The sequence below is a fragment of the Podarcis melisellensis genome, assembly GCF_964234715.1.
Source record: "Podarcis melisellensis genome assembly, chromosome: Z".
Lineage (NCBI taxonomy): Eukaryota > Metazoa > Chordata > Lepidosauria > Squamata > Lacertidae > Podarcis > Podarcis melisellensis.
In genome coordinates, this window is record NC_138547.1 from 1,238,888 (window position 1) to 1,263,958 (window position 25,071).

Genomic DNA, 25,071 nt, shown 5'->3' on the forward strand with positions numbered 1-25,071 from the left:
CTACCGAGAAGAAAGGGAAGAGGAAAGGAGAGAGACATAAAGAATTCATCATTGCAAGAAATTCTTTTTGCTCAGAGAGGAGATGTAATCTCGGAAGGTGAGGGATTGGTGGCCTCTGTAGGCCTACAGAAAAGCAAACAGTCTGGCCGGCTGATGAAAAGCACAACAGTACTCTTGGGCACGTGCAGAGTGCCTTTCCTCACCACTGGAAAGGGTTTGTGTGTGTCTCTTGGCAAACATTTCAGAAGCAGAAAAATTCTTTGGCAATTGCCTCAGGAAAGCTTGGAAATGTAAGACACCTGCACAACTGAAATAGTTTCTGCATCTGCTTCATGGAAACTCTTTATCAAAGGAAATGTTTAACACTTCCCTACCAGTGTTCTCCATTGCCTCTGTGAGGGACAGATCTGATTAGACACAGAGGAGCATGACACCCCTCCTGCATTGCCGGGGGTGGACTGGATGACCCTCAGGGTCCCTTCCAATTCTGTTGTTCATCACTTTACTCCCGCTTGGCCGGGATATCCTGTGTGGTGGCTCAAGGGAGAAGATGCAGCAACGGTAATAAAAAATGGTGCTGAGAGACAGCTGGGAGGCGAGTGACATCCGAGAGCAGGATTGCTGGGTGCGGAGAAAATTGGTGGGTCCCCCTCCTCCCAGAGGTATTTCTCCTCCCCCCTTGAAAGCACCTCTTTTGACGAGAAAATTGAGACGGAAGATAAGAGCATAAGAAGAGGCTGCAGGATCAGGCCAAAGGGGGCCCACCCAGTCCCTCATCCAATTCTGCACGGTCAGGGGAAAAACAATGCTGTCCAGGGTTGCAAAGACTGCAGAGAGAATAATTGGGTGCCCTCTTCCCACCTTGAATCAAATCTACGCTTCCAGGTGCCATAGGAAAGCTGCAGAGATAGTGCAGGATAGTGCCCACCCTGGAAATGATCTCTTCCAGCTTCTGCCTTCTGGGTTATCAAGACTAGGACTAGCCACCTGAGAAACAGTTTCTACCCAAATGCGATTTTGGTTTTAAACGCCGTGTAAGGCAGTCTCTATGGGAGTATACTGTACAGTGGTACCTCTGGTAAGTACTCAATTCGTTCCGGAAGTCCATTCTTAACCTGAAACTGTTCTTAACCTGAAGCACCACTTTAGCTAATGGGGCCTCCTGCTGTTGCCGCGCTGCCGGAGCACGATTTCTGTTCTCATCCTGAAGCAAAGTTCTTAACCTGAAGCACTATTTCTGGGTCAGCGGAGTCTGTAGCCTGACGTGTATGTAACCTGAGGTACCACTGTATTTAATTATGGGGTATCAGAGTTTTTAGGGGGTCAATCAGGCTGGGATAGTTGGGATAGCAGGTTTGTTGTTTTTTGAATGCCTGATGTAGATTTTTTCGATTTCATTGTTCTGTATGGGCCAATGACAATAAGGATGATCGTATTGTATCATGTCCTAGTGGCCAACCAAGTGCCCCACTGGGAAGTCCACAAGAAGGACCTGAGCCCAAGAGCCCTCTTCTCCCCTCCTGTGGTTTCCAGCAACTGGCATCATGGTTGCCTCCCACCGTGAAGCATAGTCATCATGGCTAGTACCCATTGACAGCCTTGACGTGGGTGGCACTGTAGTCTAAACCACAGAGCCTAGGACTTGCCGATCAGAAGGTTGGCAGTTTGAATCCCTGCGATGGGGTGAGCTCCCATTGCTCGGTCCCTGCTCCTGCCAGCCTAGCAGTTCGAAAGCACCTCAAAAGTGCAAGTAGATAAATAGGTACCACTCCGGCGGGAAGGTAAACGGCGTTTCCGTGCGCTGCTCTGGTTCACCAGAAGCGGCTTAGTCCTGCTGGCCACATGACCCGGAAGCTCTACACCGGCTCCCTCGGCCAGTAAAGCGAGATGAGTGCCGCAACCCCCGAGTCGGCCACGACTGGACCTAATGGTCAGGGGTCCCTTTACCTTTACCTTTACTCTGCTATAGTCATGACATTCAGGTGTGTTCCACCCCCAATGTATTTCACTTTAGAACAAGGGTGGGGAAGCTGTGGTTCCGCCAGTTGTTGAGGGACCTCTTCTTCCCCCATCTCTGACCATGCTATAGGAAGCTGTCTTGTACTGAGTCAGAGCAGTGGGTTCCTCCCCCCTCCCCCCCCAGCAGCACCTACCTGGAGATGCCCCAGAGGACTGATGCTGGGACCTTCGGCACGCAAGGCAGATGTTCTGCCACTCAGCTACATCCGTTTCCCATCCTAGGAGACCAGACAGGTCTGGAGGGACACAGGTGCCCATTTCCATTTGGGCGCTAAGCCTTGAACAACACACCTGAATAATCCAAAGGTTGGTGTAAGTCAAGAAGCTGCTGGCTCCAGGTGGACTCCCTGAACCTGCTGTGGCTTCTGGGGAGTGAAACCAGATGCAAAAGCAGCTCCTTGACTTCGTTCAGCAAATAATTTGGGTTTATAATTTGATTTGATAATGCTATGTATTTTTATTGGGTGCTCTTGTTCTGTTTGTAGGATGCTGGATTCAACTGTGGTCTTCTTTTCATACAAAAGAGGGAGAATTTTTTATTCAGTTTGCATTGAAAGGCAGGTCTACCTAAATCACACTTTCTGAAACAATGCAAGGACCAAAAACACAGCCATCCTTCAAAATCCACCCCTCCCCCATTTTGCAATGCTGCTCTCCAGCTAAGCAAAGTGTACAAAGGTCCATGTGCAATAAATGTACATATAAATGCATATATTAGCAGGAACATACATTCAAAAACGCATAATATTAGGGGAAATCAGTTCAGAAAATTTGGTACATTAGGCAAAGTGACTTGCAAAAGTGCTTGCTTTAGGAGAAATTCACACTAAAGCTCTGATGGCATTAAAAAAACCAACATCACAGATCACTGCAGAAATGTGCAGAACTGAGGTTTAAGGTAGGAAAAACGAGAAACTGAAATTGTTATTGTTGTGAGCTTCTTTCACCTCAACACTGTTGTTGGGAAAGCAGGAAACCCACATTGCAGCCAATCCAATTGAACTAGAACGGGAACTGACAGATTTCTCTATCCTTGATGTTTATTTACTTCTTTTAATGGACGTGCCATAGGTCTTCTTTGGGTGTTTTTGGTGAGATGTAAATCCCCATAGAACCAGAACGGCATAGGGACCCATGCCTTCCCTGATTCTTTGTCTAGACAAAAAATCTCTCTCTCTCTGTATGTGTGTGTATCTCTGCTGGTGTTCAACACATTGCCTGATTCTGTGTGTACAGAAGCTGAGTTTTTCTTTTTTGATTCCCAGAGCACAGAATAGGGCTATTAAAGAAGACATCCATTTGTCTGCCTTTATCCCATTTCCTCCTATCCTGATTCTGTGACATGGGATGTGGGAATCAGCTTCTCCGAAAGGCTCCACCATAGAACTTGCCTTCCAACAAAAAGAAAAACACACACCAATAAATAAATTATATAAAGGGGCAAGATTAGATGCGCATGCACAAAACATTTTTTTTAAAAAAATATCAAGACTCCTTGCACCCCATTTCCCCTTTCTTCCTGTCCTGGACGCCCCATGCCCTCTGCCTGCCCCTCAGGTCCAGCATGTCACAGGGGGCTGGGCCTCTGCAGCCCCCTCTCCTCCTCCTCCCCCCCTCCAGCCCAAGAGAGGAGGCTGGTGGAGGCGGTCAGGAGAGGGAACAGGGTGCTGCTCCCTTGCAGCCACAGCTGCCTCTCGGGACAAGTGCTGCTCATCCACTGCATCGCTGGGGGAAACAGGTACATTTCAGGATCAAATCAGAACCCGGGGTGGCTTTTGTAATCCCAGGAAATTCAGGACACATGGAGAATATGCGTAGAGTCCACAGTGTTTAGCTGTGTCATGAAGTTTTGCTTTGAATGTGGAGTTCGTCTTCTGGAATTGATGAGTCTCTTGCTGAGTGGGTCGGGAAGAGCATCCCCACCCCCAAAACGATTTAGTATTAAATGCTCTGTTTTTAGTTTGGTGATTTGTGTTTTAATGGTTGGGCCATTGTTATTTTAACATTTGTCTTTATCTACATAGACCACTTCCTGCCAACCTAGCAGTTCGAAAGCACGTCAAAGTGCAAGTAGATAAATAGGTACCACTCCAGTGGGAAGGTAAACGGCATTTCCGTGCGCTGCTCTGGTTCGCCAGAAGCGGCTTAGTCATGCTGGCCACATGGCTCGGAAGCTGTACGCCGGCTCCCTCAGCCAATAAAGCGAGATGAGCGCCGCAACCCCAGAGTTGTCCGCGACTGGACCTAATGGTCAGGGGTCCCTTTACCTTTACCTTACATAGACCACTTTGAGAAACTCCCCTGTGGAATGGAAAAGTGAGGTATTATTTTTTCAAAGCGATAGAAATGAACATATAATCCTTATTAATACTTATGCTCTTATTCCTCATTTTTATTCTAGTCTCATGCTATACAGTGGTACCTCGGGTTACATACGCTTCAGGTTACATACACTTCAGGTTACAGACTCCGCTAACCCAGAAATATTACCTCGGGTTAAGAACTTTGCTTCAGGATGAGAACAGAAATTGGTCTCTGGCAGTGCGGCGGCAGCAGGATGCCCCATTAGCTAAAGCGGTGCTTCAGGTTAAGAACAGTTTCAGGTTAAGAACAAACGTCTGGAATGAATTAAGTTCTTAACCTGAGGTACCACGGTAATAACAACAATGACAATCACAACAACAATAATAACCTGCATTTCAAAACGCATTTTCATTGTGCCCACTGCCATAACATTTCCGGTTGAAAGAGAAGCAAAAGAGGCATGAGCTGGGCTATCTCCCTGGCAAGAAATGCAGCTGGTAGAGGCTTTCAGCCCAGGTCACTTTGGTGCCCGAGGCAGGAACCTCTGAAGCATCTCCCCCTGGCAGCTCTGCCCAGAACACACGCCCACTGAGCCTGCTTGCCTTGGAAGGAGTCACTCCGCCCATCACCACCATCTCTGTCCTCCTCTTCAGACCAAGGAGGAAGGCCGGTCCTGCCGCTGCAGCCTCTCCCAGCCCTCGCTCCTTGATTGAGCTGCCTTTCATCTTGAAAGGCCTCTTGGTGCGCCTCCCTTTCCCGCTTGCTCCTGCACAGCAATTCTCTTCCTCCCACCGGCTCCCCACTTTTAGACAGTAACCTGCGACGTGGGACGCTGTCAAGGACCCTCTTGAAGTTCCAAGCCCCTCTGTGGCTGCCATTTTGCCTCTTGTCTACGCCGACAAGGAATGCATGTTCTGAGGAAGAAGATTGAGGGAGCGGGGGAGGGAGAAGACATTTCCAAAAGTTAGTGAAGCAGAAAAGTTCCTTTCCGGAAAGCACTCTGGCTACCTTTGGTCAAGCTGTGCTTTTCTCCACACGCCACCTTTAATCTATTAAAACATTTTCTAAGACTTCCCTTCACCTGAAGGCAAAGTGAACTTGCCAGCAAGACCCTGCTACAAGGCTGGGTCGCTCCTCAAATAATGGCAGGAGGTTGGCCGCCTTCCACCTTTGAGAAATCTCCGGTGAAACGTGCCAGCTTTGTGAAGTTGCCTTTCTAATTTGGAGCTGCAGTTCCTTTAACCTTTTAATAAGAGAGACGGAGCGGAGGAGGGAGGGGCCAGCCTTCTGCTTTGTCTCTTCCTGCTCTGCCCGGCTGCAAGCAGAATTTTCTGCACTGCCCTTTGAGGAAAAAGGCCTCCTTCCCCACCTTTCTACTTAGCAACTTTGGTGTCAAGCTGAACCACTTCTGTGAAAAGGGTTCTCCCTGCCGAAACTCCCATCCGCCTCATCAGCATTTCTGTTCTCAGGTTCGGTGTGGAAATGAAATTGCAAACTCTGGTCTCTGGCCGTCCCTCTCCTGGCTGTCAGAACCCCGAATACCACCAAATCCTGCTCTGTGCTTCTACTTAAAAGCTGCCCCACAATTATCAAGGAGTCCCATATATTCTGCCTGCATGCAATCGTTCCCACAATGTTATCCTGTGGCTGGATTCATGGCCTCTGCCGAGAAACAGCAGTAAAACTGTCTGGAGTTTGCCATTTTACACCTGCCGGTTCGCTCTCGAGAGTCTCTGGAGTAGCTGTGTGAACTTCAGCCTCACAGTCTCCTTCCTTCCTCTTTGCCCCCGAGGTGCTGGTGGGGAAATCACTCACCCAGCCATGGTGGTGGCGGCGGTGACAGCTCTTGCATCACAAACAAAGCTAGGACCATTAAGCTGGCCTTACAACATGGGATCCTCGCCATCGCTGTTTTTTGGATTATTGCAAAGAGCCAGCCAACATATTTAAAGTAGCCTCACATTTAGAGCAGCCTTAGTTAAAACATATCACAGTGGGCGGTGTTTTATGTCACCTCCTTTGCACATCTGCACTTCCACATCATGCTGAAGGAGCTGCAAGTTTTTCACTGGGAAAGATTAAGGTCCAGGTAACATGAAAGTCAAGACAGGGGTTTCGTGGCACAGCCAAGGGGAATCTGATGGAGGAAATGGGATCAGGAGGAGCAGAGAGGTCAGCCTTGACCGGCATTGCTAACCATAAGGCCAGTCAGGTGGCTGGGAGGAGCATCAGTACTGGGGAGGGAATGATGAGCCAGACTCCTAAAGGGGCACAGCTGTTAGAAATGCCAGCGTAAAGAGGCAGAAGTGCCGCCACACAATCAGCACAATCCTGAAGAACCAAGGTCTTGGCAATATATATATGCAAGGCTCAGCCACTCCAGGCCAAAGTTACCAAATGGCTGCATTCACACATAACACTAACCTGTGGTTTGTATTAACTATGACTTGTTCCAGAAGTTGTCTTGCAGATGAGCAAACTGTTAGCTGTGTCTGGAATAAAGCAGATCAGGTGGAAAAGTTTCACTGAGGGAAAACTGAAGAAGAACGAGGTACTGTATGTGGGAGCTTTGTCTTATTCACAGGCCTACGCAGGGGTGCAACTCATTCAGAACCACTTTTCCCTCCCCCAAGTGTCAAACTTCAGCCGTCTTCCTCACGGACAGCTAACTCCCACCTGACTAGAACCTTCATGTCTTGTCCCTCCATAGCTTGGCTTCTTTTCAAGTTGCTTTGTGCCTCTGTGGTTTGAGGTGAGCCTCTGAGGTGGGGTGCACAAACAAACCTTGTTTGAGCAAGGATGTTGGGTACGGGCATAGCACCAGACCATAGTTATCAAAGAATGCCATCATTCAGAAGTGAACAACAGGCCATGGCTTCACATTGTGGTTTGTTGCCAGAAAACAAACCATGGTTGGTCTGAAGTCAGACGGGTGGTCAAACAAACTACAGTGGCTCAGCATTATGTACAAACTAGCCCAGTGAGAGGGAGTTGAAACTGGACCAAGTGGACAGAAGACAGGAGGAGCAAAGGAGCTGTGTGGTGGCCCAGGGAAGTGAAACAAAGCAGCAGCGTCCAAGAGGACAATTCCTACCCCTGGATGGGGAGACAGGAAGAATAGGTGGGCCAAGAGCTGGACACATTCTCGTCCTTCTCCTCCACTGCAGAACCCAGAACATCAGGGTGTATTTCCCACACGCCCCAGAACGGAGCAGAAAATTAAAGCCCTCCCCACTGTGTTCCTTGGTAGCATTGCAGGCCAAAGCTGGCCGACCAACCTTCTTCAAGACGGTGGCAGCCCCGTTTCAGACTGCTCTTCTCCCCCTCTGTTTTGAAATATGAGTGGACAAGACAGGATCATTTCATTGTTAGTGCAGCTAATGCAGCTCATTAGATTTGTTTTAAACTCTGGGAAGCAAATGAATATCTAATGTGATTTCCCCCCCAGGTGTAATTAGTGACAAAGCATCGCACGTTTCTCTAAATATACCCCCCATTTCTCCTTCTCTCCGCCTTCCCCCCTACACTTAGCTGAGTGCAGGAGACCTGGAAGCTGCACTTCCATTTAATGAACTGAACAAAGCAGATTGGAAACTAAGAATATTTTAATTATGTTTATTTAGCCTTCAGCAAAGGATCAGAGAGATTGGTCCAATCAAATTAATTTCAAAAATGTGCCCATATAAAGTTGTCCAGCCGCTGGAGATGTCCGCATGGATCATTTGTGGCAGGCTGTGCCCTGAACGGACAGTCAGTTGGCTAACAATGCGATAGCCAGGATATAAGGCCTTGTTTAAAGAGGAGAACGACAGGAAGGAGACCCAGCAATAGATTTTTATTCATCCAACAGAAAGCGAAAATGGTGTTCACAATTCCCATAATGATAGATAGCAGTGTCTTTGTGTGTTGAGATGACGTGATCAGCGTTGATACAGAAGGATCTTCTTTAAATTTGGCCAAAGGTGAGGGTTACACCAGCATATATATTTTTCATTAATTTATGTTATAAAACTTTTACACTGCATTGTAAAAAAAAAAAGCCTCAAAAGCTTCAAAGCAGTTTACAAAGAGAACAGTAAGAACAGTAAAAACAACACTAAAACAATCAAAAGATAAAATTATCAGTAAACTAAAATCCACATTAAAACATACACTTAAATGAGAACATGATGCCAATAGGCAGGGAGTTCCAGAGGGCAGGTGCTGCCACACCAAGAGACAGAGTTCTCACACCTACATCAGGGGAATTATGTGGCATGTGCAGTGGTGCCACTGCTGTGTCTGGAAACATCCAGGGATTGGTGCAAGCACAGCTGGAGGTGTGGAATGGCTCTCATTGAAACTGCTTAGCATGGATGGGGAACTGGGGAACCTCCAACCGAATCAGGACCATGCAAATTCTACCTTCCCTGCAAAAAGTCACTGATTTGCTAGAAATGAAAACATCTTGGGCTTTAAACAGTGTTAGTCCAGCTCAGAAGACTCCCATTGAAGTTAATGGCTATAACTGATTTAGGTCCTTGAACTTCAGCTGGATGGTAATAATAATAATAATAATAATAATAATAATAATAATAATAATAATAATAATAATAATAATAATAATAATAAAATAATAATTTTATTAATACCCCCGGTGGATGCTAACAACAAGCTCAATTCTCTAGGTGCTAATCTTTATTATGGATGGGGGAGAAACTGGATTCAGTCCACATTTAAAGGTGAGCCCATCTATTTCACACAACTCTAATCAATATATAAACCAAAACGCAGCTGTTCTTTGAAATTTGCACTTTTCTGAATGTTGCAATGCAGTTCTCCAACTAAATAATGTGCAGAAAAGTGCATGTACCAGGGAATTACATACACAAAGTGCATTATATTAAGAACACTGCTTTTCAAAAATGTTTATATTAAAGAAAATTGCGCATAAATGTATGTGCAATAGAATCATAGAGCTGTAGGGACCCTGAGGATCATGTAGCCCAACCACGAATATGCAGCTGTCCAATATGGAGATGCAACTTTCAACCTCGCCATCATCAGCACCGTGCTCTAACCAACTGAGCTATTCAGACTAGAAGATCATTTAGGAGAAAATGCTGGAGAAAATTCACATTTCATAGGAAAACATCAGCAGGCTAGAGAAGGACCTCAAGGTTTGTAAAACTACAAGCAAATATATTATTATTATAGGGTTGCCATACAAAAAGTAAAAACCAGGACACAACAACAACAAAAAAGAATTATTCAAAACCACCAAAACCACAAATTTTTGATTGGCTTGCCTAAGATCCAGGACAAAGCACCGCCTTTCAAAAATTCCCGCCGTCAAGTCCACCTTTCAAATCCCGGTAATGGGTGGGAGAATCTGGACGTATGGCAGCCTTAATTATTATTATTTTAGCAGGGGGTAGAATGACAGCCTAGTGAGGAATGAGCATGCTCAGTGGGCATGGAATGCTTACTGGCTCTTAGAGAAGGGGAGGGTGCAAGACTAGGGCGGATATAGTTGGCTGGTTGGAACCCTGAGCAAGAGCTGTTCAGGCTGCAACATTTTATTGCAGGCCCCACCTGTTATGATAGATGCAGAAGGAGGCTGCCCTCCAAATGCAATACTTAAACCATGCGCTATTTGACTGGCCTCTGCCTGACCCAGCAGGGCTCATCTTTTGTAAAAGAGAAGGACTTATTCAGCTATCAATGCCACATGCCTCTGTGGAAATGAAGTTCCCAGAAGAAAAGCTGAAAAATTGTTGTTGTTTAGTTGTGTCCGCCTCTTCGTGACCCCCTGGACCAGAGCACGCCAGGCACTTCTGTCTTCCACTGCCTCCTGCAGTTTGGTCAGACTCATGCTGGTAGCTTCGAGAACACTGTCCCACCATCTCGTCCTCTGTTGTCCCCTTCTCCTTGTGCCCTCCATCTTTCCCATCATCAGGGTCTTTTCCAGGGAGTCTTCTCTTCTCATTAGGTGGCCAAAGTATTGGAGCCTCAGCTTCAGGATCTGTCCTTCCAGTGAGCACTCAGGGCTGATTTCCTTCAGAATGGATAGGTTTGATCTTCTTGCAGTCCATGGGACTCTCCAGAGTCTCCTCCAGCACCAGAATTCAAAAGCATCAATTCTTCGGCAATCAGCTGAAAATAAGTTCCCTCAAAAGCCTGCTGGAGATGTCCCTTTCATATCACTAAATGTAAGAACCTTTTTTTTTAAAAAAAGAAGTTTTTCTGGAATTTTTCCACCACATCAGCAATTGAACAAAAATAGACTTTGTCAGGATAGCAGTTGGGAGTCAGCAGAAATCTTCAGTCTCCTTAACCACAAAGTCCTTCCTGGAAGATGTCCGGGGCAAATTGTCTTTCGGAAAGAGCTGATGGCCAGGCTGGTGTCGCAACCTGCATCTGTCCTGCACCCCCGCCTCTTGGTTTGCTCCTGCAAGTTTTAAGAGGATTTTTGAAAAAACAAAACCCTCCAAGGGCCTTTCTGTACCAAAAAATGTCACTCCTCTGCTGAGTAACGGATAGGAGAGTTAAAAGGGCATCTTCCTCCCCTCCCCCCCTTTCCAGATCCAGAAACGTGTCTTGGAATCCCTCTTTCCCCTATGGATTGGGTCTCCCTCCCACCCACCCACCCCATGTCTAGATAGTCACATTGCATCCTCCTCTGGCAAGTCCCTATGTGCAAATATCCTGCCCCCCCCTCCAGAGTTCCACTAAAAGGAGAGCTAATTAATTCTGACCATCCCTAATGGTCTTCTAGGTCAAAAAGAAAATGGAGATTCAACTGCACTAATTTGATCTCTAATGTCTTCGTCCCCCGCATTCTCTGCCCGATTAACTTCTTGAAATTTAGTTTCGATAAGTGGAGGCAAGCAGGGCAGAAACTTCCAAAGAGATTTTCTTCATGAGCAGCGGACGGACGGAGCCTCTTTGGACCTGCAGGGAGAGAGCAACCTTAATTCAATTCCTCAGCAGCCCTGACGGATGTGGTCGCCTGGGCACAATCTGGGTCACTCTGAAGGCCCAGAAGATTTTGATATGTACGGGAGGAGAAATATGAAACGAGGAAGAAGTTGGTCGCAGTTTTAGTAGCGCAGCAGCAGCAGCGGCAACTAATAATGTGGAAAACACTTAACAGGAGTACCATGAAATGAAGCGAGATGTAAGAACAGGAGCAAAACAAAGTCAAGCAAGGGGTCGATCAGTTCGCTTTGCTGGGGGCTGCCAGCTGCTGACCAACCCACCGCCAGGGGCACCGTAATAGCTACCTCCGTGGCCCTGCTCTTGGTGTGACCAGGGTGGGCCCTCTCCAAAAGGAAGCAGGGAGGTTTTTGCCAACTGCAGCTCCAGGGACAAAGGGAATTTCCTGCTCTGGGGGCCTGGGGAGGGGGCGAGAGGGTGTGTCCCCCTTGGCAAGCTGAGTGGAGAGGCACCAGGCCGGGCAGAGGAAGCCAGCTTGCTCCCACCCAAGTCTCTGCCGCCCGGTGCTTAGCCAGCGCAAAGCATTCTCCCCAGCCAAGGCCTGTTCGACCGGGGCCCTTTGACCAGCTCATTGTTCCCTTGCCAAAGGGCCACACGCAGGAGGGGAGAGACAATGGGGCAGCCCTTGCATTCACCCAGAGAGATTGGGGGCGGACGGGGGGGGGGGGAGAGCAGGCCTAGAAAGTGTTTGCTCCTCTGAGAGAGCCTTTTCAAACCCCTTCTTGGCGGACGCAGAGTGACAGTTGAATTGCAGCCCCGCTTCCCCGAGAGAGCCAGATATTCCCCTCGGCCACTTTCGCCAAGAGCGACACCCCCCCCCCCCGTTGCATTCACACAGCTCCCAACGCAGCTGCAGTTGTTGGGAGGTCTTGCCATTGTCTTGCCCAAGAAGAAAGGTTCCCCACTCCCTCCAGTTCTGCTCCCCCACCCAAAACCTTGCAGACCTCTATTGCTGACCAGAAGATGCAAGATGAATGGAAACGTTAGCCAGAGACGTTGGGAAAGTGTGAAGAGGGGGCCTCCAGGGCTCTGTGCCCTGGGCTTACCCTTTTCACAGCTGGAGGGGCAGGGGGTGGGGGCAGGAGGAGGGCAGCTTGAGGAACCAAAGACCTTGAATGTGGAGAGGAGGGGAAAGGTAGCAAGGACACAAGCTGCATGGGGTTAGGAGGGGGACACTGGGAAAAAGAACCAGGGAATCATAGAATTGAGGAGTTGGAAGGAACCTCAAGGATCATCTAGTCCAACCCCCTGCAAAGCAATAATCCTGACTAAAGCATCCATGACAGGTGGCCCCCCCTTTACCCCTGCTTCACAACCTCCAAGGAAGGGGACTCTACCATCCTGCCATTTAGGAAGCCAGGGCCATAATTACAGATGCAGCTAGAGATATGGGCACATGTAATAATAATAGGGACGCGGGTGGCGCTGTGGACTTGCCGATCGTCAGGTTGGCGGTTCGAATCCCCGCGGCGGGGTGCACTCCCATCGCTCGGTCCCAGTGCCTGCCCACTTAGCAGTTTGAAAGCAGCCTTGGGTGCAAGTAGATAAATATGGACCGCTTACCAGTGGGAAGGTAAACGGCGTTCCGTGTGCTGTGCTGGCTTGCCAGATGCAGCTTGTCACGCTGGCCACGTGACCCGGAAGTGTCTGCGGACGGCACTGGCTCCCGGCCTATAGAGTGAGATGAGCACACAACCCTAGAGTCTGTCAAGACTGGCCCATATGGGCAGGGGTACCTTTACCTTTAATAATAATAATAATAATAATAATAATAATAATAATAATTTATTATTTATACCCCGCTCATCTGGGCGGGTTTCCCCAGGCACTCTGGGCGGCTTCCAACAGAACAATAACCTGTTAAACATTAAAAGCTTCCCTAAACAGGGCTGCCTTCAGATGTTTTCTAAAGGTTTGGTAGTTGTTGTTCTCTTTGACATCTGATGGGAGGGCATTCCACAGGGCAGGTGCCACCACCGAGAAGGCCCTCTGCCTGGTTCCCTATAACTTGGCTTCTCGCAGGGAGGGAACCGCCAGAAGCCCCTCGGAGCTGGACCTCAGGGTCCAGGCAGAATGATGGGGGTGGAGACGCTCCTTCAGGTATACAGGACCAAGGCCGTTTAGGGCATTAAAGGTCAGCACCAACTTTGAATTGTGCTTGGAAATGTAACACAAGCGTCCACACTGGCTGCCCACTTAACTACTGAGCCAGGTCCAAAGTTCTTGTACTTATTCACAAAGCCCTATGCAATTGAGGTCCACGGGACCGCCAGGACTGGGCTGCCCGAACTCTTATATTCCAGCTCCACCACTGAGATCATCTGCAGGAGTGTCACTGCTCCTCGAGTTGGTGAGGCTCATTTGATAACAAGAATAAACCAGCCTGTAGTGTCATTGGGCTAGTCCTGTGGAACACTCTGCCACCAGAGAGTCAGCCTTCTGCGTCAATGCCAGCTGGAAAAAAATTCCACCAAGCTTATGCAGGCAATTATAAACACATCCTTCCGCAACATTTTATAGCTGATGATTGCTCTTAACTTTTCAGTTGTTTTCATTGCATGGTTTTATGTTTTTATTGCTGTAAACCACTTAATTTTTTGTAATGACACTTTTTAAAATAAATAAATAAATAAATGTATAATAAATACAGTTTGGCCTGCAACTATGTTTAGAAAGTGAACACTGGTAAGTAGTGGTGAAAAAGGAACCTTTTATCATATGTGATAGATGTAGGGGAACCTTCAAATTTGGGATAGAAATATTTTGTGAACCGGGAAAAGTTTCCAATCAGATGATTCAACCAAACCCTCAGATATCATCACTGCTGTTGATTTTTAATGACTCACCTCAACAAATACTTTTTTAAAATTTAGTAATAAGGGCATTGGGCCCAACCCCCAGAGGCACCTCCAGTTAAGGCTGGGAAATAATCCAAAACCCCAGGGAGACTGCTGAAAGTCAGGGTAGTGGAGGAAGCCCCGAGACAGCTATTAGGCAGACCTGTGGCCTGACTCTCTGGAAGGCAGCTTCCCATGTGCTTAAGGGAAATGCAGGCAGATGGCGCCGCACAAGAGGGTTTCTGTTTGAGCAAGAAAGAGAACTGGGGTCTCCTCAGTCGGCCTTTGCACACATGTGTACATTTGCTGCATAAATGTATTCCTGTCACTACTGATTTTAAGCCTGTGGTGTGTATACAGTGGTACCTCTGGTTGCGTTCCGGAGGTCCATTTGCAACATGAAAAGCCCGCAACCTGAAGTGCCGTATCTGCACAGGTGCGCGGCGCGATTTGGCACTTCTGCGCATGCGCAAGTGGTGAAACCCGGAAGTAACCCTTTCCAGTACTTCCGGGTCACCGCGGACGCAACCTGAAAGAACGTAAGATGAGGCAAACGTAACATGAGGTATGACTGTACAACCAATGAACTCAGACCCTTCAATCGTCCCTATTTTCCAGGGCTGTCCCTGATGTAGAGTAGCTGTACCGGTTTCTGATTTGATCCTGGAATGTCCCACTTTCCCCTAGGATGTCCCCATTTTCCTTGGAGAAATGTTGGAGGGTATGGAGTTATCCGACCCCCAAGACATCTGAAGGCAATCTTGTACGGGGAAGTTTTTTTTAATGTTTTGTTGTGGTTTTTTATATGTTTTTATATGTTGGAAGACAGCATCTTAAAAAGTAGAGACATCACCTTGCCAACAAAGGTCCATATAGTAAAATCTATGGTTTTCCCAGTAGTGTTGTATGGAAGCGAGAGCTGGACCATAAAGAAGGCTGATCGCTGAAGAATTGATGCTTTTGAATTCTGGTGCTGGAGGAGACTCTTGAGAGTCCCAAGGACTGCAAGAAGATCCAACCTCTCCATTCTGAAGGAAATCAGCCCTGAGTGCTCACTGGAAGGACAGATCCTGAAGCTGAGGCTCCAAGACTTTGGCCACCTCATGAGAAGAGAAGACTCCCTGGAAAAGACCCTGATGTTGGGAAAGATGGAGGGCACAAGGAGAAGGGGACGACAGAGGACGAGATGGTTGGATAGTGTTCTTGAAGCTACCAGCATGAGTTTGATCAAACTGCGGGAGGCAGTGGAGGACAGAAGTGCCTGGCGTGCTCTGGTCCAGGGGGTCATGAAGAGTCGGACATGACTAAACGACTAAACAACAACAACATATGTTGGAAGCTGCCCAGAGTGGCTGGGACAACCCAGTAAGATGTGTGGGGCATAAATAGTAAAATTATCATTACAGTGGTACCTAAGGTTACAGACGCTTAAGCTTACAGACTCCGCTAACCCAGAAATAGTGCTTCAGGTTAAGAACTTTGCTTCAGGATAAGAACAGAAATTGTGCTCCAGCAGCACGGCGGCAGCAGGAGGCCCCATTAGCTAAAGTGGTGCTTCAGGTTAAGAACAGTTTCAGGTTAAGAACGGACCTCCGGAACGATTAAGTACTTAACCCGAGGTACCACTGTATTGAATATGGGATGTCCCTATTCTCATCAGAGAAACGTTGGAAGGTATGTGGAGGGCATTTTCTGAGTGTAGGCAATGCAGCCATTCACCACTAGATGTCAGGCTCACAGCCGCAACAGAACTTTTCCCTCCCCAACTGGATGTTACGATGCTGTGATCCTCTGTTTAAAGGTGTGCAGAAAACGAGAATAAAACAAATGAAAGAGAGAAGGGAAGGGAGAAAGGAAGGTCCCTCCAAAAACCATTTCTCAGACACTGCCCCCACATAAAGACCTGAGCTCAGCGGCAGAGCACGTGCTGTGGGCATCTCCTGCATCCTCTCCTGACACCTCCGCCTGAGAAGGGCCTTGCGAAGGAGGGCTGTGGGTCACCCCTGACCCTTTGCCCAGCTGACTGGGGAGACAGAGCTCTACAACATCTGGAGGGTCCCAGGGTTCCAGCCCCTGTGCTAGACATGGTCTCATCACGTGCTGATTGCAGACAAGGTCACCACCTAAATCTTCCCCCTAAGAGCAAGCTTTAAGTTGGCCACACATTCAGAAGACTGAGAAAGGATAGGATTGTTGTTGTTATTGTTTAATCGTTTAGTCGTGTCCGCCTCTTCATGACCCCCTGGACCAGAGCACGCCAGGCACTCCTGTCTTCCACTGCCTCCCACAGTTTGGTCAAACTTATGTTCTTAGCTTCGAGAACACTGTCCAACCATCTCGTCCTCTGCCATCCCCTTCTCCTTGGGCCCTCCATCTTTCCCAACATCAGGGTCTTTTCAAGGGAGTCTTCTCTTCTCATGAGGTGGCCAAAGTCTTGGAGCCTCAGCTTCAGGATCTGTCCTTCCAGTGAGCACTCAGGGCTGATTTCCTTCAGAATGGAGAGGTTTGATCTTCTAGCAGTCCATGGGACTCTCAAGAGTCTCCTCCAGCACCAGAATTCGTATCTCAAGGGCTGCCAGTCGTGGAAGATGGAGCAAGTGTGTTCTCTCCTGCTTGTTCTCTCCTGTTCCTGCGACCGGAACCAATGGATTCCAAGTACAAGAAGGAAGAACCTTCTGAGGATAAGCTGTTCTACAGAGAAACAGATTCCCTTAGAACAGTGATGGCCAAACATGGCCCTCCAGCTGTTTTGGGACCACAATTCCCATCATCCCTGACCACTGGTCCTGTTAGCTAGGGATGGTGGGAATTGTAGTCCCAAAACAGCTGGAGGGCCAAGTTTAGCTATCACTGCCTTAGAAGGTGGTGGGTTCTCTTTCATGGGATGTTTTTAAACAGCCATCTGCCAGGGATTATTTAGCTGTGGTTCCTGCATTGCAGGGGGTAGGACTAGATGACCCTCAGGGTCCCTTCCAACTCTACAGTTCCATGATTCTATGATTTGGTGAGACCTACATTCAGTTGTTGCTCCACATGTCTTGGGTTCAATGTGCTCTCTCTTCTCTCAGCTGACCCAGATCCTGAGGCAGCTGCCTTGGGTTACAGAATCCAGGGGGTGTCTCTGCAGATGCCCCTCCCCACAGCCACCGGAGGAAAAACGTCTGCTTCCAGTGAGATCTCACAGGGCTCTTGCAAGATCTTGCCAGAACCCAAAAGCCATAGCTGTGCGACCTCGGAAAGTGAGGCTTTAGCAGCAGCAGTAGCAGCAAGGCAGCAGAACTGGATGGGTCACCCCAAGCCCAGATGGGGAAACAGATGATTTCATTGTTTCAGAAACTCCTAGAATTCATGTTGCTGCCTCACAAACGAGAGACAGGATTTGAGAACCAAACTTGTTCATTTTGGCAATTCAGCCTCCCCTCCCTTTCCCCTGATTTGTTTTTATTCCTCTGAATGAGGATGACTGCTGCAATCTGTTTTTAGACAGTGCCGAAGCCACAAGATAAAAGAGGCAAAAGGAATCTGCTCATCTGCATATTTAACGTCTTGCGCTGCAGTCGCTGCATAATTTAAGCCTGGCATTAAAAACGCTGCCCAGATTTTAAAGGGTTTCTGTTTAAGCAAACGAGGGCTGCTCCACAGACAACCTATTTACTAGGCACTCAACCTGATTTGCTGACACAAAGCTCACACGGAGGTTAGACTATAGCTGGTCTTTGTTGAGCATTTGCTTTGATTTGTTTGTGGGGAAGTTATACGATGGTGAGCTTTCATCCTGGTTTGCCTGTGGGATGTTAACGCATCTTCCTATTAATCATTCATCACCCACATTCACGGCATTTCTCTGCCACTTTCCTAACTGCAAAAAGAAACCATGAAATAATTTAACAACAATTAAAAGGAAGAATTTGAAATACATACACAAATACATACAGGACTCCCCTCACATTATACAACTTTTTGTTTAACTTTAAACTGTTAATAATAATAATTTATTATTTGTACCCCGCCCATCTGGCCGGGTTTCCCCAGCCGCTCTGGGCGGCTTCCAACAAGGATTAAAAATACATCAAAATGTCACACATTAAAAACTTCCCTATCACCTTCTATACAAATAGTAGTCCAGGGTAATAACTTATATTAATTGGTTGTTATTTTGCATGTATATTTAAGCACAAACTTCTGGATTAGAGTGGGATATTTCATAATTTATCCTTATGGTGTTGTTGAAATAATAATAGTAATAATAGTAGTAGTAGTAACAACAACAACAACAACAACAACAACTCTCACATTTCTTATTTTAAAATGGTTGTGTTGCACTGGGGAAGGTGTGGGAGAGCTCTGACCAGATGTTGCTGAAAAAGCATCACCATATTTGCTGGCCCTGGTGGGAGTGTCATTTGGCAAAATCTGGAGGGCCAAAGGCTCCCCTATAACTACACTAAGTAAAGGTATAGCAACACTTTCAACCCACTTTAATTGTGGAAACCTGATTTCCACAGTATGCACTTGCATTCTATGATATCTCTCCTGCAAAATACCCCTTTACAACCCCTAAATCAGACACCTGACAGCTGAGCAACCATCTCTCCCTCCTTTTTAAAACACAGGATGGTTGCATCTTATGTGATGGTTCCGTTCCAAGGGCTCCATGTATACACAAAAGTCATGTATGCCAGTGGTTCCAAGTTAGGGGTCCAGGGACCCCTGGGGGTCCAAAGAATGTACCCGGAGGTCCGCGGCCCCATCCTTTGCCTTCCCCCAACTACTTTTTGGTCATTTTTGCACGGTAATTACACAAATTTTATGGTCTATTTTAGTGCTGTGCGGGTTTTCAATATATTGAAAATTACGGATGGAGGACTTGACCTGGCATGTGTAACAGAGACTTGGTTGGATGAAGCAGATGGGCCTGTCCTTGCCGCTGCTTGCCCACCAGGCTTCTCTTATGTACAGCAACCCAGGTCATGTGGGCGGGGAGGGGGGGTTGCAGTGATTTTTAGGAAGTCATTAGTTGGCACCAGGTGTCCTATTGGGAAGACCCAGTTTTCTGAGTGCATGTTCTGAAAGTTGGGCAATAGGGGCAGTACATGATTCCTTTTGGTGTACCAACCTCCCCACTGCACCAAGAATTCCCTGCCTGAGCTGCTTCAGGTCGTGGCGGATGCTCTCCTGGAGTTTGGTTGTCCAAACATTCATGCCAACATGACCTTACAAGGGGCTGCTCAGGACTTCATGGAAAGCATGGTCTTCATGGGACTGTCCCTGAATAAGTTTGGCCCAACTCATAATTGTGGACATGCCTTAGACCTGGAGTTCACCTCTATGGATGTGGGTGATCTGACACTAAGTAAAAGTGAAACAAAAGAAGTGACATGGTCAGATCACTTCCTGGTGCATCTGGACTTCTCCACGACCCTTACCCTTTTCAGGGAGGTGGAGCTGATTCAGATGGTCTGCTCCTGCCACTTAATGGATCCAAATGGTTTCCAGAGAGATCCAGATGGTTTCCAGACAGCCAATATGGCCAACTATTGCCCAGTCTCAAGTCTTCCATTCTTGGGTAAGGTGATTGAGCAGGTGGTTGCTGAACAACTCCAAGCATGCTGGGACCATTTGGATCCCTTCCAACTGGGATTCTGGACTCATCATGGGACTGAAACTGCCTTGGTCGCCTTGGTCAATGATCTCCGGCAGGCTGGGGACAAAGGTGAAAGCTGTTTCCTAGTTCTGCTGGATCTCTCAGTGGCCTTTGATAGCATTGACCACAACATCCTTCTGGACCAGCTAGAGGAGCTGGGGGCAGTATTATGCAGTGGTTCCACTCCTTCCTCCTGGGCCGTGTCCAGAAGGTGGTGGGGGGGTGAGTGTTGAGACCCTGGGGCTCTCACCTGTGGGTGCCTCAGGGTTTGGTCCTCTCCCCCATGCTTTTTAACATCTGCATGAAGCCGCTGGGAGAGATCATCAGGAGGTTGGGGCTGGGTGTTCATCAGTATGCGGATGATACCCAGCTCTACCTCTCTTTCAAATCAGAACCAGTGAAGGCGGTGAATGTCCTGTGTGAGTGGCTCGAAGCAGCTGGAGGACGGATGGTGGTTAACAGATTGAGGTTGAATTCTACAAGACAGGAGTTCTGTTTTGGGGGGACAGAGGGCAGGTGGGTGTGGAGGACTCCCTGGTCCTGAATGGGGTCACTGTGCCCATGAAGGATCAGGTGCGCAGCCTGGGAGCCATTGTGGACTCACACCTGTCCACGGAGGCACAGGTCAATTCTGTGCCCAGGGCAGCTGTCTACCAGCTCCACCTGGTGCGCAGGCGGAGACCCCTCTGAGGGGTCCCTCTGGACTACTGCTATGCACTTTGTGTGGGGCTGCCCTCTGGCAGCTCCCTTACTATGAGAGGTTACAGGGAACCTGCGAGAGGTTACGGTAAGGTTACAGGGAACCAGGCAGAGGGCCTTCTCAGTAGTGGCACCCGCCCTGTGGATCGCCCTCTCATCAAATGTCAAGGAAATAAACAACTATTTGACTTTTAGAAGACATCTGAAGGCAGTCCTGTTTAGGGAAGTTTTTAATGTTTGAAGTTTTATTCTGTTTTTAATGTTCTGTTGAAAGAGTGGCTGGGGAAACCCAACCAGATGGGTGGGGTATAAATATTATTATTATTATTATTATTATTATTATTATTATTATTATTACTATTTTGGGCAAAATCGGTTTTGAAATCATACTGTGATAACAATTTTAACCCAGCAATACACAGCAATATCTCCCTCCTCCCTCGAGGGAGAGCAGGCTGATTTCAAGGCAGTGTGGCATGATGAGCTCAACCGATAATGCTACTGCTCTGAGCTGCCTTCCCTCACGCTGAGGGAGACCAGGGCGGCCGATTGTGAGGCGCTGCCTTCCCCTCACGCTGAGGGGGACCGGGCAGCTGACTGTCCCCCCTTCAAGGCCCTGTAGCCCTGCCTTCCCCTGGCAATGGGGCGGAGCAGCTTTTCTCAGTCAGCAGGAAAGCAGCAGCAGCCACAGTGGATGTGCATCTTTTCGGGCTGCTCTGCTGATGCCCCCCTCCCTCCCCTCCCTCCCCTCCCTCCCCTCCCCTCCCCCTCACTTCCTCCTGCTTCCCATCCAATCTCCGGGCTGTTCCTTCCCTCATCCCCGTGCCTGATCTCCGGTTTCAGACATCATGATATTATTATTATTATTATTATTATTATTATTATTATTATTATTATTATACCTCCCTGTACCCTGGGGTCTCAGGGCAGTTCACAGAATAAATATATATATCTGAATATCATGGTGTTCAGTTGCTGATATGGTGTTCAGTTGCTCAGCCCTAGTCTGTTTTTTAGTATAACTGAAATCCTTTGTTTATTAGGGGCTACCTCACATTTTGTTCATGAAATTGCTTTGCAGAGATAACTACCATAGAGTTATGAACATTTTCCAAAGGTGGAGGGTGTCCCCGTGGCTTGGTGTTTGAAAAATAGGGGGTCCTCAGTAATTAGGTAATTGGGAACCAATGGTGTGTGCCAAAACCCCTGGAGTCACCCTGTGGCTAGCAGGTGAGGGGGAGAGAGGAAGTATCCCTTTACTCCCAGAGCCTCTGTACTGAATAGGCCTGAAGGAGGAGAGCTTGCAAGCTCTTTTTGCACTGGATAACCCAAGCAGACTCAGGATAAAAGAGCTTTTGAGATCTCTGCTTAGGGGACAAGGTCTGCTCTGGTGCTGGAAAGCTGGGAATGTTCATGCAAGATCTCAGGTGGCCCCACGAGACCTCTCAAGAGCACCCCAGAGCCCATACAGTGAGTGGGTCTTGCCCTGTAAGGAAGACAGATATCTTTAAAGGCCTTTCCACACTGGGTAACTCCAAGCTCTTTTAAAAAGAACTTTCTCCTCCGTGCTTGGACTTGTGCAACTTCCGCCAGACCACCTGCAAGTGTGCATGGTTGAAACTGTGCCAGTTAAATGCACATACGATGTGATCATATTGGGAAATGAAACAAATGAGACCCGAAAGAGAATGCAGTGCTAAATGCTGCAGAGAAATGGAGTATTGGTGAGCCTTTGTGCACCTTATGCACCTGGCAAAACCAAGGTTTGCCACTGAGGGCACCACAGGTGGCTCTTCACGTGAGCATCTGCAGTCATGTCCTCTTGCTCTTCATGCTTTGCAGGAAACCCCTGCTGGTGCCACGAAAGGCCTCTGTGGGGAGCGCATTGGCAAGCCCCATTTGAACATATCAATGTTCTCCGCCCTGGAACCTCAAGCAGAACTGAAATAATAAACAAACAAAGTGGAGACCTGCAACGTTTTGTTGAAGTCTCACTTGCTTCATCTTATTTCAAAAGGGAGGGAGAGGCAGTTTCGAGCTCTCAGCTTAGAGGTCCCATTTAGAGATTGTAAACGGATTTGGTGGCAAGGTTGTGGATTCCCAAGGCACATAGGGAGGGACAGCACATCCCCACCCTTCCAATATTGCCCCCCTGCCCTACCCTTACTGAAGCCTTCCTTACCTGGGCTGCCTGGTGGTGCCCATGAAATGGCAACGTCAACAGTGAGTTCCGGCCAGATCTCATGAGATATCAGCAAGATTTCACGAGGCGTCTCCAGAAGCTGCTGCCACCACCACTTCTTCTCCAGAGACTGACACCCGACAGGAGTGCTGCCTCTGGGGGTCCCACTGCCCGGGGTTGCTGCCTCAAGCCCACCTGACTAGCATCTGACCTGTGGAGCATGTACTTCCTGCAGTCAACGTTGCCTCCTTGTTTTCCTGAACTCAGAGTCTTGGTGTGATTCTGTCCCAGGGCGAAGAGTGCTCCTCCCAAAGGGATTCAGTGTGCAGTGCAGTTTCTGTTGGTGCATTTAAACTCCAGGCGCCATCAGAGTGCAGGGGCCATTCTGGCTAGACCAGCAGAGGTCAACAGTAGGTAACAACAACGTGAGCACCTGGGGATGAAAGCAGGCAAAGGTGAGACCAAGCAGTAAGTAACTAATTACAACTGATAACCTGCTGATTTGTTGTTGATGTTGTTATTTTGGCTGCAAAAATGATGAAGGAATTGGAATAATCCTCCCCCTCCCACTACAAGGAAAAGTTTAAATATAATTTTTGAAGAAGGGGAGACATGATTGAGTTGAATGAAATTTTGTATGATGTGGAGAAAGCAAATGGAGGGTTTTCTCCCTATCTCATAAAAGAGAACTTGGAGTCATCCAGTGAAGGTGAATGTTGTGACATTCAGGACAAACTTCTCCACACAGCATGGGATTCAGAGCATAGTTACAAGTAACGCACCGTTAAATTGTGGAACTCCTTCCCACTGGAGGCAGCAATGGCCACCAACTTTGTTGGCTTAAAAAAAGAGGATTGGCAACAGTAGAAGAATGGCAGGTGAAGATGATGGATTTTATGGAGCTGGCTGATCTCACCGGGAGAATCCGCGACCAGAAAGAAGAGGAATATCAAGAAGACTGGAAGAAATTTAAAGACTATTTGAATAAATATTGTAATATTAAAGATTTGTAATTACTTGAAAGAACTAATTAGGCCTAGGATTAAATCAGGATTAAATAAATAAATAAGAAACAGTAGGATAAGAAAAGTTAGGACATTTGATTATAACTGGAATATTGTTATATGGAATAATGATATTGGAAACTGCTAAATTCAATTACAGTACAAGGAAATTCAGTTGGAAGAGATTAGAGGAAGTCAAGTAATATGTTTATGAAGTTGGAGTTTAATCACTTAATTAAGTCTTATTTATGTATGTGGTGGTATATGTGGGGTTTGTAATACTTTAATTTCTTCATTTTCTTATTTTTTCTTATTGCTTTTTCTTTCTTTGTTATGTTAAAGTTAAGTCTTTGTATGAAATTGAATAAATATCATTGAAAAAATGAAAAAATAAAAAGGAGGATTGGGCAAATTCATGAAAGACAAGGGCTATCGATGGCTGCTGGGCAGCACGGCTATATTCTGCACCCGCTGTCAGAGGTATCCTCGCTGGGAATCGCAGGTGGGCAGAGTGCTGCTGTTCTCGTGTCCAGCTTGCAGGCTTCCCAGAGGGACATCTGGCTGTGAGAACAGGACGCCGGGCTATTGGCCTGATCCTTATGCCTTATGCTCTTATACTCTTGCACTCAGGTTGCGCTTTGCGGCTTCCTACAGGCTTCTGGCTTGCCGCTGTGAGAACAGGGTGGTGAGGAAGATGGGCTCCCCTTGGTGTGATGCAGAAGGGCCCTTCTCCCATTATGATCTGCCCTCTCTGCCAGGCTGACTGTCTTGCTTTGCCTGGGCACAGAACCTCTGCCTTCCTCTCCCTCCTGCTTGGCACCGCAGCCCAAGTCTCTCCCCCCAACAGCTCCCTCAGCCACTCCCTTAAAAACCTCCCTGAGCTTTGCATCTCCTTCTCCCAGGATGCCCAGCCGCTCGCAATGGCAACCTGGCCCTCCTTGACCAGCTGACGGCCAGGGCTTCTTCCTTCGTCCTGCTTTCTGGTGGCGGACTGTGGATTCCCCTCCAGTCCGTCCTCCGTGGCCAAAGAGGTGCGAGTGTGTTGGCGAAGCTGAGACAGACAGCTCGATCGATGTGGCAAATCCCCCGTCCCTTCCCCGGCAGCTGTAGCCCAATTAAACCCAACAGTGCACAGGTGTTTGCCGTAATGACTTTAACACGAAAAAAGCAAGGCTCCCTTTAGGGCCTTTAAAAGAAGAAATGTAGAGCTCTTAACGTTTTATATACCAACGACATCAAACCAAAGTAGGAAATAATAAAGCGGGGGAGGGGGAGGGGCGGCAAAGGGACCACGTGACGCGCCGTGGCAGCTTCAGCCAGGTGCTAATTAAACAAGAGCCAGCGGAAGGAAGGAGGCAAATTTCTCCTGCCCCCAAGGGATGGTCCCACTCTAGGGAAAGCCGG

At 47.8% G+C, this 25,071-nt stretch overlaps 1 long non-coding RNA gene across 1 annotated transcript in view; it reads right to left on the reverse strand.

Moving 5' to 3' along the window:
* Positions 1–5,095: 5,095 nt before the first annotated feature.
* The window catches only part of LOC309361576, a 33,230-nt gene continuing 13,254 nt past the window's right edge, over positions 5,096–25,071 (reverse strand). Inside the window, exons 2-4 of the long non-coding RNA XR_014164523.1 lie at positions 22,664–23,096; positions 6,748–6,815; positions 5,096–5,237 (exon numbers count right to left, since the gene is read on the reverse strand). This is a non-coding gene — a long non-coding RNA (uncharacterized lncRNA). The remainder of the gene's footprint in view (positions 5,238–6,747; positions 6,816–22,663; positions 23,097–25,071) is intronic.